General features: G+C 42.0%; 1 protein-coding gene and 1 long non-coding RNA gene across 11 annotated transcripts in view; one reads left to right on the top strand and one right to left on the bottom strand.

Moving 5' to 3' along the window:
- Nucleotides 1–3,947: 3,947 nt before the first annotated feature.
- On the bottom strand, nucleotides 3,948–7,042 carry LOC118848313. The gene is made up of 2 exons (XR_005010252.1): nucleotides 5,637–7,042; nucleotides 3,948–4,172 (listed from the first exon to the last, which is right to left on the bottom strand). It is a non-coding gene; the product is annotated as an uncharacterized LOC118848313 (long non-coding RNA).
- Nucleotides 7,043–7,811: 769 nt separating this feature from the next.
- Nucleotides 7,812–15,980, top strand: part of ADGRL2 (adhesion G protein-coupled receptor L2) — a 228,451-nt gene continuing 220,282 nt past the window's right edge. For 5 of the 10 annotated variants that reach the window (XM_036757027.1, XM_036757025.1, XM_036757028.1 and 2 more), the window contains exon 1: nucleotides 7,814–8,805. The gene's annotated coding sequence lies outside the window, so the exon portion shown is untranslated. Of the gene's footprint in view, nucleotides 8,806–9,484; nucleotides 9,500–15,980 lie in introns of those variants that run through there. The other 5 variants (XM_036757031.1, XM_036757029.1, XM_036757030.1 and 2 more) reach the window with 3 other exon arrangements.

The raw sequence follows: 15,980 nt of genomic DNA, 5'->3' as shown, positions 1-15,980 counted from the left end.
GATGCTTTGTTGTCTTTTAAGTGTACAACTTAAAAGCTTTAATAAATAACAAAATTCAAGGTGAATCTTTCAAAGAGGAAAATATTCTCTGATAGCTGTGTTTGGAAGGTCGTATCTTAGGGAGTTGCCATGTCATTTTTTTTTACTAAGACTTATGTAATACAAAAATCTTTTCTCACCCTCTCTGACACTGTTGGGATAACAGTGAAATGAGGAAATAAAGGCAGGATAAAATACATCAAGCAGAATTATAGTGGCTGCTAAAAGCCTTTGTCAGAGAGATTAATTCAAGAAAATTTTATATATTTGGATATGTGTGCATGTGTGTGTACACACACATAATATATGTATAAACTGTAGATATTTTGCTAAAACCAAGTTTCCCAATGAAAAAAATATTAGAGTATGTTTTACCATAGAATTTTAGACTTTTGGAGTCTTTTGGAACCTTGAAGGGCCTCATCTAGTCCAGGACTCAATACATTCAGTCATTCAATATTTACTAAACTCAACTATGTGCGAGGCACTATGGATAAAACACAAAGGCGAAAAAATCTTTCCATTTGAGGAGTTTACAATATTAATGGACAGTATACTATTGTCAAGCAAGTAACTTAAAACTAATGAAATTTCATGTAGAAATATTAGAAAGTGCCATCTACTTGCATCTATAATGAATTTTCCATAATTTAATGCATATTTGCCTTCTAATTTTGTTTCCTAATGCTTACAGAAATATTAAGTAATATTTACCATCCATGAATTATGAAGTAAAATCAGAGATGGGTTTTCAAATAGATACCTTAGAATGATGAATCAAAAATCAAAGTTTGGGTATATGGTAAACTGTTATTTAGTTGCCTTTAGGGATTAAGACTTATAGTCTGCTTTAAGAGCGTTAGCTCCTCGAAAACAGGAATTATTTCCTTTTTCGGTTTTGTATCCTTGATGCCTGAAACATGAAAGGTGCTTAATAAATGCTTATTGACTGATGGGTTCATCAACTAACATATCGGAACCCTCATTACAAAGTGCTGTCCCAGAAAGTGGAAATTCTTCGTTAATTTTCACAGAACCACAGTTAATTTTTATCATGACACAAATATAGAGAAAGATTTAGAATGACTCCATTTCAATGACTTTTGAAAATATGAGTATGCCAGTAATGAAACCACAGTAATTCTTTCCCAAAATACCAAGGCCATTATGCATTAAAAGGGAGGGAAAGCAAATCTATGATCAATATACTTGACAATACATTTGATTACATATTTTTTTAAATGAATAACAAATCATTACTGAAATAGAGCCTCGGAGTCCTTGAATATTGACTATTAACCCCTTTTGACACAGTTGCTACGTGATCAATGTTATTGTTGTTCAGTTGTGTTCGACTTTTCATGACCATTTGGGGTTTTCTTGGCAGAGATACTGGAGTGGTTTGCCATCCCCTTTTCCAGCTCATTTTACAGATGAGTAACTGAGGCAAACAGGGTTAAATGATTTTCTCAGGGTCACATAACCTAGTAAGTGTCTGAGACGAGATTTGAACTCAGAAATAATAGTCTCTCTCACTCCAGGCTCAGAGCTCTATCCAATGCGCCACCTAGTGTCCCTTTAATAGGCAGCTCCTATGGGTCAAATAGAGTTAAGATTATCTTTAGAAATTCATCTTCTGTTTTGACAGAGGAATGATATAATAGGATCTAAAAGACCTGAAACTAGAATTGTTCAGGGTCTAATACCCTCTTTACAGAGGTAAAGATAAATAGGACAATAAGAGTGATGTACACAGATTATGGGAGTTGGAGGATATGGTTTCATGGCTCTTGCTAGGTTCATTGACTAATAAGTAGCTTTTGTTTCAGAACCGGTAAAAAGGCAGCCAGCAGTGACTGTGGCAGAGTCAAAAGAAAGCTGTGTTTAAAGTCAGGGAAACCGGGCTCAGATCACAGCTGTATTGCTGGCCATTGGGCAAGTCTTTGAAACTCTCTGGGTCTGTTTCTTCCTATGAAAAATGAGGGGGTTGGAACAGATGGTCTCTGAACTTCCATCTCTAAATTCTATGGAAATAAAAAAAAAGTACAATGACTTTAGTAGTGTAATGGGTGTCAAGGTGCATGGCTGTGAGCACATACAGGCAAAAACAGAAGGGTATGATACAAAGTTGGGCTTTTAGCAAAATATGAAAGGCTAAATAATGACAAAAACTTTCTTCAGCTGTAAAACTATGAGAATTTAGTTACGTATGCAATTACCAGAATTGTAACTACAACAGGACTAAGGTCAGTCAAGGAGCACTCATTAAGAGTTTCCTAAGGGCCCAGCACAGAGGGTACGAAGAAAGGCAAAAATATAGTCCCTACCCTCAAGGAGCTCACAGTCTAACAGAGAAGACAACATGAGAATCACTAGGTATAAACAAAATATACACAGAGTAAATGGTGCTGGAGTTTTGTCCCAAGACACCAAAATTTTGAAAGGGCAAAAATGTATCACATGTTTCTTGAGCAGTTTGGATCCCTCTACAATAATCACTTCCCCTCCTCCCCTGAAGTTCAACACAACTTGTCTTAATTATTTATTGTATTATTAACACATCACAAATGATAAAGTTTACTTGAAGGCTATTTTCATGATGTTTGCCCTAGGTGTATTTCAATCTGATGGTTCTGGGTGGTAAAAATGCTAGTTATGACTCTGGCAACCATAAGCAACTAGAAAATCTATTAAGTATAGTATATGAAGCTTATATCAATATTGTTTTTAAATTTTTTTAATGTTTACATTATTTCAGAGATGGCATCTTTACATTTTGCAGAAGGCTAGATTTCTATGACCATCCTGGGTAAGATTTGTTCTGAACAGAGATAGTTAAGAAACTGGTTAAAACTTGTTGGCTTTGACAAATGTTTTCATATGTTTCTGTTCTCCTGGAAAATGAATTTTGGTTTCATCTGAACCTACATGGCAAGGCTGAAATGTAAAGCAAAACTGGGATCTTTCATTCAGTTCTAGTTAAGCTCAGAGTTCAAATCTAATTTCCCAACTGGCCCAGAACTGCAGAATACATGTTGCAAAATCTTTGCCTTACTTGCAGCAAATATCTTAAAATAATCACGAGTAAGCACGAAGAACTAAGTTTTAGATGAAAATTGGCTAATTTTATTTCTCTTTCTGAATTTGAAACTAACTGAGCTTCACATGGTTTAGGGTTTCATTTTTAAATTCTCACTTATCCCTCAACATAGACAAAAAAAAATACCATCAACAATGTATATATGTCTCCCTCATTGATGGGTCCCTATAGCAGCAGTAGCACCAATTTAACAATATCCCTCTTCCTCCTCAAAAATATTCTGCACATGCCCACATGGGCATCCATGTGGGCATGTGCATACACACATATACATACACACCTGCCCCCCAACCCCCATGAAGCTACAATTGCATTGCATAGCTATCTCTAGATTTGCCAGAAGGAGTAAAGAGAGATCTGCAAGGAAGATGTAACTACCTTGTGTTCTGTTTTGTTATTAACTTCACACTATCCAGAATATTTATTAGCCGTATCCATTTTCGTTCCACTTCGGATCCTATAATTTCAGTTACAAAAAAACACTGCCTTTGGTTCACCTATTCATTTTGACATGGACATAAGCTACCTCCCTTTAGACAAAGGTACTTAGATATTACACAAATTTTAAAATTGGCAGAAATTTCTGCATCAGAAACAGGCCCATTGGATGAAATTATCCTCAGTTTCTTGAAGTTACTTAAATTAAAAACATGAGTTTCTACAGTTGGAAAAAACATCCATGGTTAAAATGTTTGAAGCCCATCAATCTCTCTAACCACATAGCTAATGAGTTCCTTCTGTTTTCTTTGAATGAAATCACCGTGAGTGGTTAGATGTTGATTTAACATAAAACAAATGGAAATGGGTGTTTCCTTAGTCATATGTAGAATTTATTTTTAAAAACAATTAGCAAGTATTATGAATAAGTCAATGACTTTACCATTACTTAAATAATAATATAGATCAAGTCATTAAAATTGATTGGAGAGTAGTGAATGCATGCTGCAGATTTAAAATCTTCTTAACTTGCTAACAGCTGCAGACATTAGTACACCTTTCATTTTATTGATGGCTCTTATTTTTCCCCCAATACCTGTATTAAGAGAAATAAATGAGGTGTCAGGCAAGCTGCATTTTCTGAACTTGTGGTCCTATTCTATATGCTATATTATTTAAGTGTCCCCTTTTAACGCTTTTAGGGGTCCACAGTTTAGTTTTACTAGATTAATGCAACTGAAAAAATTGTTTCTATCATCCTCTCTCTACAAACAAATGGAAGTGTTCATTATTATGTATATTGGAAAGGAATGAGAAAGTTCATTTAGTATTTAATATACTGTTATCCAAAAGGGAAAAGAAGGGGGAAAAAGGGAAAAAAGCAAGAAAACCCCACTCTAGCCCCACCTCACCAACAAACACTTTTCTAGGCTTAATCTTAGAGAAAAAACAAAACAAGCAAACAAAAAATCCCTACTGAATCACTTGAACTCCATCATCAGTGAAATCACTCAGTCTTTTATTTCTTAATAAATAGATATTCTACTCAATCAGGTTAAGTACCTCTCTATTTAGCCAAATATTTGTCATCTCCTGTGCTACTAAGCTCCTCTTCTGTCTGTCCTACACCCTTCCTCCTTTTGCAATGTACTCTCTTTAAAAACACATTGGAGAGTGAATCAGTGCATATGAGTCATTAGAGCATCAAAAAAAAAAGTGAGGAGACCTGTGAAATTTAGACTGCATTGTCTCATATACTCTTTCTAAGAAATGTATATAGAAAAACCACATATGGCCTGGTCTGGGAGAGAAACTGGATTTGACTATCAACTATGACCACTAAATAAAAACTCCAGCACAAGTCGTATGTCCCAAAGGTATGTAGGATTAGGTACATTTATGAACTCTATGTGAGTTTTTGTGAATCATGTACAGAAAAGAAGGCAGGTACAAATAGGTAATTTGCATGCATGTGTGCAAATTCCATTCTTCTTGCTTTCACATTTTAAGTCATATTTTATTGCACTAAAACTCTTTCAAAGGGCATTTATTTCCGACCACTCTAAGTATCACTGTTCATAGAGATGGTTCATTTCAGTGTCATAGATGCTGCATGTACTGTCTACCAAAAGCTGCACATATTACTATGAGATTTAAAGCTACCAGTGCTGAGTAAGTGGATTTTTTTTCCTGTCTGGGTTACATGTAGCCTTCATACTATCTTAATTATGTCTTCTAAGGCTAAGGAACCCCAAATGGAAGCAAGCTTAGTAGAAAGCTCAGGTGCAGGGGGTTCTGCATGTGGCTCTAAGGGTGAGAATTCTTAATTAGAACATTAACACACGAAGTGGAAAGAAATCAGATTCTCAAAGCTGCTCATTTAGCTCGGAGAAATACTACATAAAAATTTCATTATGATTATCAGCCTTCAAAGTAAGCTCTGTACTGACAGCCCATGTTCTGTTCACTTTTAGGTACAAACTTAGGAATGACTAGATAATATTCGACTTAGTGCTGTAAATATTTGGCACTGTGACAGGTTACATAAAATTTCACTCACCAAACATCTGTGAAGCACCTACTATCCGCAAAGCACTGTAGATATTTATAATTTTGGTGTCTGGTATACACCCTATGAGTTAAACTTGAAAATAACTGCTAAACACACTGTAGTTTGAAATGATTTCTCAAGCGTGAAGACTGGCTGTGCCTACAGGGATAAAGAGTTTTAATAACATATATGTGTGTATATATACATATATATAATTTTTGAAAACAAAACAACCAACATGAAGCATACTTCCTAAATACTGTTAAGCTTTAGGGCAGTCAGTTTTTCTTCAAAATAAATTCCAAAATACATGGCCACATTTCATCACTTGGATCCAGGTAAATTATTACCAAATACATCTTGAAACTATTATTCACTTTACGATTTTATTTAAAAACTCAGTCATTTTGAAACAAAAAAAAATCAAGGTTTGACTTATTTCCCACATGCATAAAGAAACTTTGCTTTGCATTTTGTTTTTCAAGGGTTATTTGCCATATCTTATTCTGTGCTCTTCAGTTTGGGTCCCTGGTTTGTTGGGCTTGACTGTTTGCTGACACTGCTAACAGAAACGTGCTCAGTGGACAAGAGCAAAAGCAATTTCAATCTAAGGAAATGAAGGAAACAGACCCAGAAGAAAAAAAAAAAACACCCAACGATGAATGCGTTTGAGAGCCAAGCGCCTTGTAGTCTCTTTTCCTTCCTTTGCTTATCCTGGTGGGTTTAATCAGAAACAAACACAACACTTCAGTGAAAAATTGTCAACAGTGTCAAAGTTTAGCCGGCTCTACGTAACTGCAGGGCCAAAAAAAAAAAAAGTCATCGTGATTAAAAAAATATCTATCTTTCATTAAGGAGCTAGCCGGAAATCTCAGGTATCCAAATGCCATTAAGCCCCAAGCGTCCCTTGCTCGGGCAGCTCGCGCCGGAGCCCGACCCGGGCACACACAGCCACAGTACGTTCCCTTTGTCCTGGCAGCCAGGCACACAAAAGGAAGAGGGGGACGGGAACTAAAACTTTCGGGGGCCTGGAGCTCTCAGCACTAGTGCCGACCTGGAGGTGGCGGTGGAATGGTGGGAATGGTAAGGGAGGGGGTCCTCAAGCTTCGGTGGAGGAGACAGGGGTGTCCAAAGTCAAGTCTCGGGGAAAAGTAGCAGGAGGAAGGTAGGGGGCTGGGGGTGGCGGCTACCACCGGAGCCCGGGAGGCCTCAGCAGCACTTGGCTCTGCCCAGCTTTGCGCGAGTCGGGCTCTTAAGCACCCCCTTCACCCGGTGCCTGGAATATAAGAATTTCACAAAAAGCATAAATGCGTGCGCGCAGGGGAACAGGGGCAGTCCAGGGTGGGCAAAAAGCGCCGAGGACCGACAGAGGGACGGAGAGGAGCTGGGGACTTGCCGGGCAGAGGGAGCTCTGGTCCCGCACCCGGGCCGGGGCTCGGGGGGGAGCCCAAGCGGAGGGGCCGGGGTGGGGGTGGGGGGCAGGCGAGCGCGTTCCGCGGCGGTGCGCGCGCGCCCCTCGCCGCCGCCGCCGGGACAAGTCCTGCGGCAGCCTCATTGGCTGCGCCGGGGCCTGTCCTCCCGCTGCTCCGGCTCGCTGGGGCTGCCGCCGCGGCTGCTTCTGCAGCAAGCAGCCGCAGCCGCAACCGCCGCCACCAGAACCGGCTCTAGCCCCGTAAGTGTCCCCCTTCGGCCCTCCTCCCCTACCTCCCCACTCCAACCCAACCTCTCCGCCCCCCTCCTCTGCAAGCGCCCCCCCCCCCCCCCCAAAGCTAAGGCACCCAGCGGCAGCAGCAGCAGCTGCTCAAATGGAGTGGAAAATGGTCATTGGGTGGCATTGACTTATAGATTATCTGCTCCACGTTGGGTACTTAGCTGCCTGTAATCTTCTTTTGAGTTTGCCCGAGCCCCTTGCTGGAAAAATCAGGAGGGAGAGATTTGTCCTTTGCCGCTGTACACGCTAATATGTTTATATGATTAGCTGAACTCAGAGGGTGGGAGGTGGAGACTGGAGGAGGAGGAGGCTGGAGGTGACTCCAGTTCAGACCTTGTGGAGAGTCTGTGTCAGGACTTAGCACTCCCCCATCTCTCTCTCTCTCTCTCTCTCTCTCTCTCTCTCTCTCTCTCTCTCTCTCTCTTTCTCTCTCCCCCTCTCTGCCTTTCTCTCCCTCACTCCTCTCACACACGGAGGTGCTGGAGCGAAATAAGGAGCTGGCCATAGAATTCCTGGGGATTGTTACGGGGGGGGGGGCATTTTCCCCTTCCTTTCTGTTGTGTTGCATTTATTAGAATTTTTCCTTCCCCCCTTTTTCTTTTTTTGAATTTCACTGTTTGCTTTCCTGAGCTTGATTCCTGGTCTTCAGCCTTTCATGGGGCAGCAGCACCAGCATCGGGAGAGAAGATGAGAAATGTGAGGAGGGGTTGCAACTGTCTCATGCCAGAGGCCAGAATGTCCTCGAGGGAGATGTAAATTAGGTCGATGCGAACGACCGACGGAGGGGGCTTTGCTTTACAAAACTGAGCTGGCCCCTGCTGGTACTGGTGTGTGTCTCCTTGTCCCCCCTCCCGCGATCTCTGCTTAGAAGGGACTCCGAAGTCGGCTTACCTCTGATTTGGCTTGGCATCTACCACCACCCCTCATCTCCCTCCCCCCGCACATTTTTGGGGGTCTTGATTTTGCATTTTTTTTAAAAAGACAGTGGGGTCTGGGGGGGTTATGTTTTTATAAAATCCCTCTTTCTCGGAGCGGCGTCTTGGAAACTGCATGAAAATGTTGACTTAACCCCAGTAGCCGCCCGGCGCTGGCTGCTTGGGAGGAGGAAGAGGTGGAGGAGGAGGAGGACGAGGAGGAGGAGGAGGAGAAGGACAAGGAGAAGAAGGAGCAGAAACCGTGTGTGTGTGTCCCAGCTCGGCGAGCCGCAGAGCTGCCTCCCCTGGTCCCTACTCCAGACTGCTCGTGCTTCCCGACTGGACTGAGCCTCCCCCCCCCCCACTTCCCGCGCCCCACTCTCCCCATCCAGCCTCGATTTCTCCGGCTGAAACCGAAGCCCTCTCCCTTCCTTCCCTGCCGGATCCCCTCCAGGCTCCCCTTGGTTTTCTGCGCCCCTCTCTGAGCTGCTTCCCCACCCTCCTCCCCTAGTGGATGGACCGATCTCCCCAGGGTCTGGCTCCCGAGACGGAGGTAAGAGCTGCGCGCTGCGAACAATGTGCTGCTTTCAGAGCCTGCTATTTGCTCTCTTCCATCCATACCTGTTTGCTTTTCGCCTCCGCTCTTAGGGGTCGGAGCCTTCCCCCCCCGCCCCCCAGCCCCCCTTGCTGGTGGGAGCTCGGGCTTAGTTTAGATTCGCCTGTTTGTTTATGCTCGCCCGGGGCAAGGGTGAGACTCGGGACTCACTCTCTGCCTTTCTCCCCCTCCCCCAGACCCCGTCTGCGTCCGTTTTGGAAATCAATAAGAAGAGAAAAACTCCTCGGCCCCAGCCGTTGGGCTTTTTTTTTTTTTTTTTCCTGAAGCTGAGCGTTGTGCGCTGGGGATAAATCACGGGGCTGGGGGTCGGATCGGGTGCGCAGGGTTGTCGCTTTTTCTTTTTTAAGCGTGTGTGTGTGTGTGTGTGTGTGTGTGTGTTGGGGATGTAAAGGATGCAAACCCCCCCCCCCAACTGGGCGGGGGTAGGAGGAAGTGAGCTGGGGGCTGAAGGGGGGACTGGAGTAGTGAGGGTAGGGGTAAGTGGGAGGGCCTCGGGGGAAGTGGGGGCGCCTCGGGGGAAGTGGGGGCCGGGAGGACTATCCTCGCCACCCCCCCCCCCCCGCCCCAGCCTGGTCAGAGTTGCTGGCTCGGACGGGCTCTGCAAAGTGCATGCACCGCTTAATCCCGGCCAGTAAGTAGCTGGAGAGGGACGACCCCGGAGGAAGGAGGGAAGGTGGGATGGAGAATGAGGCCGGGGAGCTTGGGATTGGGGGGAGCGGGTCAGGCGGCTGGGCCGACTGGTGTGGGGGGTGGAGGTAGGCGGCGAGCTGTTGCGGGTTTTGGGGGGTTGTTGTTGGTTGGCTGGTGTGGCGAGAAGCTGACTGGAAAACGTAGCCAGATGTGGACGGGTCGGGGCGGGCGCGGGCGCCGGTTATGGTAACAATTAGGGGCCGGCGGGCTGCTGTTGTGGCTGCTGTTGCCCCGGTTGGGTGGGGGGTCTTGGGAACTCTCTGGGCGGGGGGCTGAGGCTGGAACGGGGGGCGTCGAGCGGGGAGAATATCTCTTGGGGAGGTCTGGTTAACGCTGGGGTCGGGGGGCAGCCTCGGCCTGCTGGAGACCCTTAGGAATGAGCTGGAGGGGACTCGGTTTTTGTGCGTGTGCGTTTTGTGTGTGTGTGTGTGTGTGTGTGTGTGTGTGTATGTGTGTATGTATGTATGTATCTCTATATCTCTATGTGGGTTTTGGGGAGGATGGCAGGGGCGGGCCTGGGGAAAGCCCCGCCAGCTCTAGGGGAGCTGGATTTTGGAGGGTGCTGGGCCAGGGGAAGGGGAGGGAACGGTTGCATTGGGCCGGGAGACACCTGGGCCTGGGCGCTGCAGGCTCGGGAGAACTTGATTGGCTGTGGGGCCCCTCCAGCGGCGGTGCGAGGGCTAGACTCCTGAGAAGGGAAGGCAAGGCTAGGCAAGGCTGGCCAAGGGGGCCTCGGCAGCCCGCAGCGCACGGCGCACGGGCTCTGGCACTTGGGACTATTAAAGTTTGTTCCTCACTCGAGACTTCGGGATTTGGGCTAGTGCACTGGAGAAGGCGGTAGCGGCTGGGCTGCCAAGCGCGCCCCTCAGACCTGCTGGTCCTCCTAACGTGTCACTTTTTGGGGGCGGACCTCTTCCTCTGCTTGTCTCCCCTCCAACCCCTCGTGTCGCTCTCCCACTTGCGCCTCTCCTCCGCGGGCCCCGCGGTTGCATTATTCTTTATGCACACTATTCTGCTGCTGCCAGGGATTGAGGGAGAGGGGCCGCTCTCCTGTTCCTTGAAAGGGATCAGGCTTCTTAGCAGCTCCTCCAAGGAGCCTGGACGAGCCTGAGCAGCAGCCACCATATGGTTCCCGTTACAAAAGCCAGGCACTGAGGCAGCCTTGTCTTTGCTTCGCCTTGCGTTTCCCCCTGCATTCTTTGCCGTGCGCACGGCGTCTCCCTCCCCTCTCTTCTGGACGCGGTTGGTTCATTCATTTGCCTGTCAGAGTCTGTGCCTGGAGCAGGCCCCACCGAGGCTGCTCCGGGGGCTGGACGCGAGCTGCCCACTGAAAGGAAGTCACAGCCGTTCGGTAAATAATAACCTGTTGGGAATAGCTTTTACCAAATCAAGTGCAGTGCAGTGCCGAGTTCTGCAAGGCAGGGAAGGAGCAGGGCAAACAAAACTGACCATGGACTTCATTTGGAGTTGCAGAATTGTGCACTTTTTTTTGTTTGTTTAATAGGAGGGAGACTATATTTAAGGAGTGATGGGACACCTTTACTGTATCCTCGTTCTTAGACAAATGGCAACTTCGTAACTTTACATGGAGTGTTTCTGTAATGGAGGGAGTGCTAATGAGAAAATTTTATGTTCAGGTGCTTACTCGGGCTTATTTTTCCCCCCTTTTGTCCGTCTCCCCACCCCCCCTTCTGTGCTTGATGGAAAGAATCCTGCAGAACAAATGTTCTGTTGTTTGGTTTGCTCAGACGTTCGAATTCTCTCCTTTTGTTGTTTGCCACTAAAAGAGGTGCCATTTCACATCATTCTGCACAAATTGTTTGAATTAATGCAAGTGTGAATTCTTACCGTTTGAAGGGGACTATTAGCATATCAAAGGTTTCTTAGCTTCAGCTCAATTGAGAAAACTTCAGCCTGTCTTCCATTTACTTCCAAGCAGAGGCCCAAAGGGCAGTGAGAATTGTAAAGGGGGAAAATGGGGAGGTGGATTCAGGCTGTGTTTCTGAACTTTTACTGTTTTGTAATTATGTGAGTGAAAAACATTGTCTATTACTGTGGAGCCCTTGCAGTCGGCAAGACAATTATTTTCTATTGATAAATAGTTTGTTCCAAGAAAAAGGGTACCCTTCTATGACAGTCCCTGTTGCCTGGTTTTTGGTGTCTCCTCTTTGTTAAGTCAGATCCAGGAGACCTCTCCTAACTGAACTCGTACTTTAGATATGGCCTACACTTCAGTGGACTGAGAAAGAAAGAACTTGTAATTACTCTATGAAACAATGAAAATCTTGACATAAAGGCACACTTGTTTCCAAATTGAGGTAACTTTTCTTTAATATTTAGACTAAACAATAGAAATTCCGTGGTGGCTCTTGGGGGAAAAAAACCCTAAAATGCTAATATCACCTCTATTAAAATAATTTTTATCTTGAACATTAAAAACCCCAAATTTGTGGATAAACAGTATAGTAAATTTACATGGATCCTCACCTGTGAGGATACCTGTAGGATACCAGTCCTTATGAATTTTATGTAATGGATAGTTAGTATCTAAGATTAAATGTCTTAACAGTGATGTCAAGCACTAATTATAACAGTAACAATAATAGATGACGTTTTGTAGCACTTTTAAGGACTGCACAGCGCTTCGCACATTACCTCATCGTTTAGGTCACATCTTTATATTCCAATACTTACCATTCACATTTATTTCACATTTTATGATTCATTCACTCAGTTCAGCTTTATATATATATATATATATATTTTTTTTTGCTTATGTTTCTGAAGAGATGGAACTTAGCCTATTTCAGTCATTTAAAGGAAATCAATCTTCATAAAGTAAGACCGAAGTAAAATATTTTGGTAATTTGGGCCATTTTCTGGACAGCAGATGCTTCATAGATTGGGGGAGGAGGTGGTAGAGTTTTGTTTGATTTAGATTTCTGGCAGAAATTGAAACCCTCTCTTTTTTTTTCTTTAAGTTTGTATGAAATGGAATTTTCAGCTAAAAAAAGTGAGTTCTTAGAGCTTTTGAGATTTGGAAGCTCTTTTTATTTTTTATAGTTTTGCCTTTGATGGTTGGTTGATTTTGAACACGAAATTGATATGCCTTCATTGTAATAGGCATTCTTTAGTAATGTTCAAAAGAATCCCCTGGTCTTAACTTAATAAAGAAATTGAGCTGTGTAGTCTAACAATCTTGGAGGGAAAATATAGTTGGTTACATAACATTAGTCAGCTTTCAGTTTAAAAGGGTGACAGTTTTGGGGGGGTATTTTAGAGATGAGATTTTTAGTGGCTTTCAAATTGCATATCATTACCCTGAAATAATTTTAGAGTTAAGTTACCTTCTTCCCCTCTGTTGTCTAAAGGAGTACCTTTTTGTGGTATGAAAGGCACACACTGATGGGATTGCCATTATCACACTTAAGTTGCTGTTAACTAGTCTGCTTTGAATGCAGAGAGCAATAAAGCAAGCACATTAGTCTTTAGAGCTATTAGAGATAATCTAAAAATTGTCTAGAAAATGTTACTCTTCAGTTTATATGAAGGTGATCCTGATTTCGACAAATCTCTAAAGGTGTAAAATGCAGGGGAAAGAAGATTTTCAACATTCAGATGACAAAATTGGACCACTTAGAGAAAAATTAATGTGCGGCAGCAGTACTTCAGCTGCCTTTTTCAATCACTGTGGGTTACTATGTGTTGGCAACAGAAAACGAATTTAGAGTTACAGATAGCTCTGGGAGCTAGTAGTTGGGGAAATCAGGCTATTGAATCATGTGAGGTAGGACAAACCAATTACTTCAGGTTTTGACTTGAGAATTTCCAATAAATATAATTTTCCTTGGCTTTTGACTTCCCACTTATTAATGGGTTGACATCAAAGCAGACAACACCACTTCCAAATGTTATAAAAACCTGTGTAAAGATACAGATCTCACATGTAACACTGGAAGTCTTCATTTAAGGCGAGCAGTTGGAATTTTTCTGACTGCAATTTTCACAATCAGCAGAGACATTAACACCAGGCTTCTGGGTGTTTCCCTTCGTTAAAATGAGCAAGAAGGAGAGCTTTAAAAACCAGTTTACTTAGAGATTAAGAGTCCTATTTTGAAGGATCACTATAGACACTTCCTTCATGTTTCATTTATAAATGATCTAGCTTTTAATGTCCTCAAGTCAAATAGGTAGTATGGTTTTGGAGGTGAGAGAGAGGGGGGTGAAAAAAATGGTGCGAAAGCTTCAAAACACATAAACATCCTGTTTAGAAAACATTTCCTATCAAAGGAGTAAGGTAACTTTTATTTTAAAAAAAATGGAATGAGTTGGAAACAGCTAAATCTTCCAATAACACTTCATATTTTGGCAGATGCAATTTATGATTGAAAGAATTCATGGTAATTTATGCCAAGGTGTGGGTTTTCACTTGAGAGGTAAACACACTTAGAACCAATTGAGGAAAAAAATATTTTTACTTAAATAAAATTTCTTGCCTCCATCCTTTCTTTTGTGTTTAAATATTTCAATTTAATGGTATTTGGAAGGAAAACCTAAATGAAAAATGATGAGGCAAGAATCAGCCTTATTGGGAAATTGTGATTTGTAAAGTTTCTGAGGATGCTCAGGTGCCCTTGACATCATGACAGTCCACTGTCTGGATGGGAGTGTTGAAGGAAAAGCCCAGATGTGACATTTAGAAGAAAAAGAACTTCTGCGAATTTCTGCCATTTTTTTTAGTAGAGAAATTTGGGGCAAAAACTGAAAATGAGTAGGTTTTTTTTTTCAAAATGAAGAGAGCTTCAGAAAGAAGACCTAGAATATTTTTTAAAAATTTAAAGCATTTTGTTAATTAGTATAATCATTTGAAAGAGGATAGAAAAAGAGCTTTAAGCTAAGACCTTTGAAATAGGTATTAGTGACTTTACCAGCTAAAGTGTAAAATAAGCTATTATCTGGTATAAAACCGAAATCTTGCTCATACTTTAGGTAGCACCCAGTTGCAAAATTTATTGAAATATCAGTCATATTACCTAAATAGATAACTGTTTTCTAAAGCTTTTGGAGAATGACTCACTCAAATTATTTTTATTCAGAAGTTAGATTGAAATCATAGATTGGATAACTTTTCTCTTACCTGACATTAATTACTAACTTTACAGCCACACCCAGATGTTCATCTCTCTCTCAAAACAATTCTTGGAGATTCATAGGCTGGGTAAGAGGATTTAATCTTCTAGATTGCTATAATTAGACTAAATTGAGTTTGTTCTCCAAATCTACTCTCTAGATTCACTTAAAGATTATGGAGGCCCTTTAAAAAAGATAATCTGATCCTGTTTTTTTTGGGGGGGGTAATGTTTGGAGGAGTGGTTTGGTTAGAATAAGGATATATGTCATTATTGAAAGAGGCATATAAAAACGTCAAGTAATCATATCCTCATTGACTTAAAATTGTTTTAAGAGGAATAAGTCTAATGCATCCCTCCAAGTTCCTCAATATGAAACTTGACATTTTCCCAGTTTTAATTAAAATAGTTAAAACAGGTCATGATTTCTTTACTTGTTCAAAATATTATTATTTTTGCTAAATATTAAAGTAATACATATTAAGAAGTAAACTGGTATTTGAAGGTGCATGACTGTTCCTTAAGAAAAGGGTTCAGTATCAGATTTTTGAATTTTGGCAGAGATATTTATGGAATAAAATCAAGTAGTGGTCACAAATTCCAATTAAATTTTTTTCCGGATTTTTTTTTCTTTTTTTTTTTTTTAACCATCACTCTATTTCTACAAGTCTCCTATTTACCCCAGATTATTAGAAAGCAGTAACAGGAGCAGTGCAGACTAACAGAAGGAAATGAAGGTAACTACACTGGGGTTAACCCCAGCAGGTAAGTGTAGCTTACAGCAAAATGCTATTGATGGCTTTGGAGGCAGAAAGCAAGTTTAAATACAATTTGTTTAATTACAACAAAAATTCAGTTTTATGAAGTAATATACTTTGTCTTTGTAGAGGATTTTATGCATTGTGTGGTGGTAAGTAAAATCCCATCACAGTTGTATAAATTTGTTCAATTACCAGAACAGCTAAAAGAAAAAAAAATCAATTTACACTGAAAAGCAACAGAAATTAGATTACCTTGGTTAGGAGGAACTTGCCAGGAGTGACTAAATTGCTTTAATAATATCTCAGATTTACTAGAGGACAAAAATACTTATCTTTTACATACTGCCTCTCCCCCTTAAGAAAAAAAAAAACTTCCCCCAATCTACTGTTTTGTCTCTTTTTTTGTTAGAACATTTTTTTCTTCCTACTTAAAGAAGAAAAAAAAAACCACAAAGCCAAAGCCATGCAATTGTGGAGAAGTCCTAAAAGTTAATAGAATAGGAAAAAAAAACCCTTATCATATTATTTAAAA

Source organism: Trichosurus vulpecula, chromosome 4 (assembly GCF_011100635.1).
Source record: "Trichosurus vulpecula isolate mTriVul1 chromosome 4, mTriVul1.pri, whole genome shotgun sequence".
NCBI lineage: Eukaryota > Metazoa > Chordata > Mammalia > Diprotodontia > Phalangeridae > Trichosurus > Trichosurus vulpecula.
This window is presented reverse-complemented; position numbering and strand designations above follow the sequence as displayed.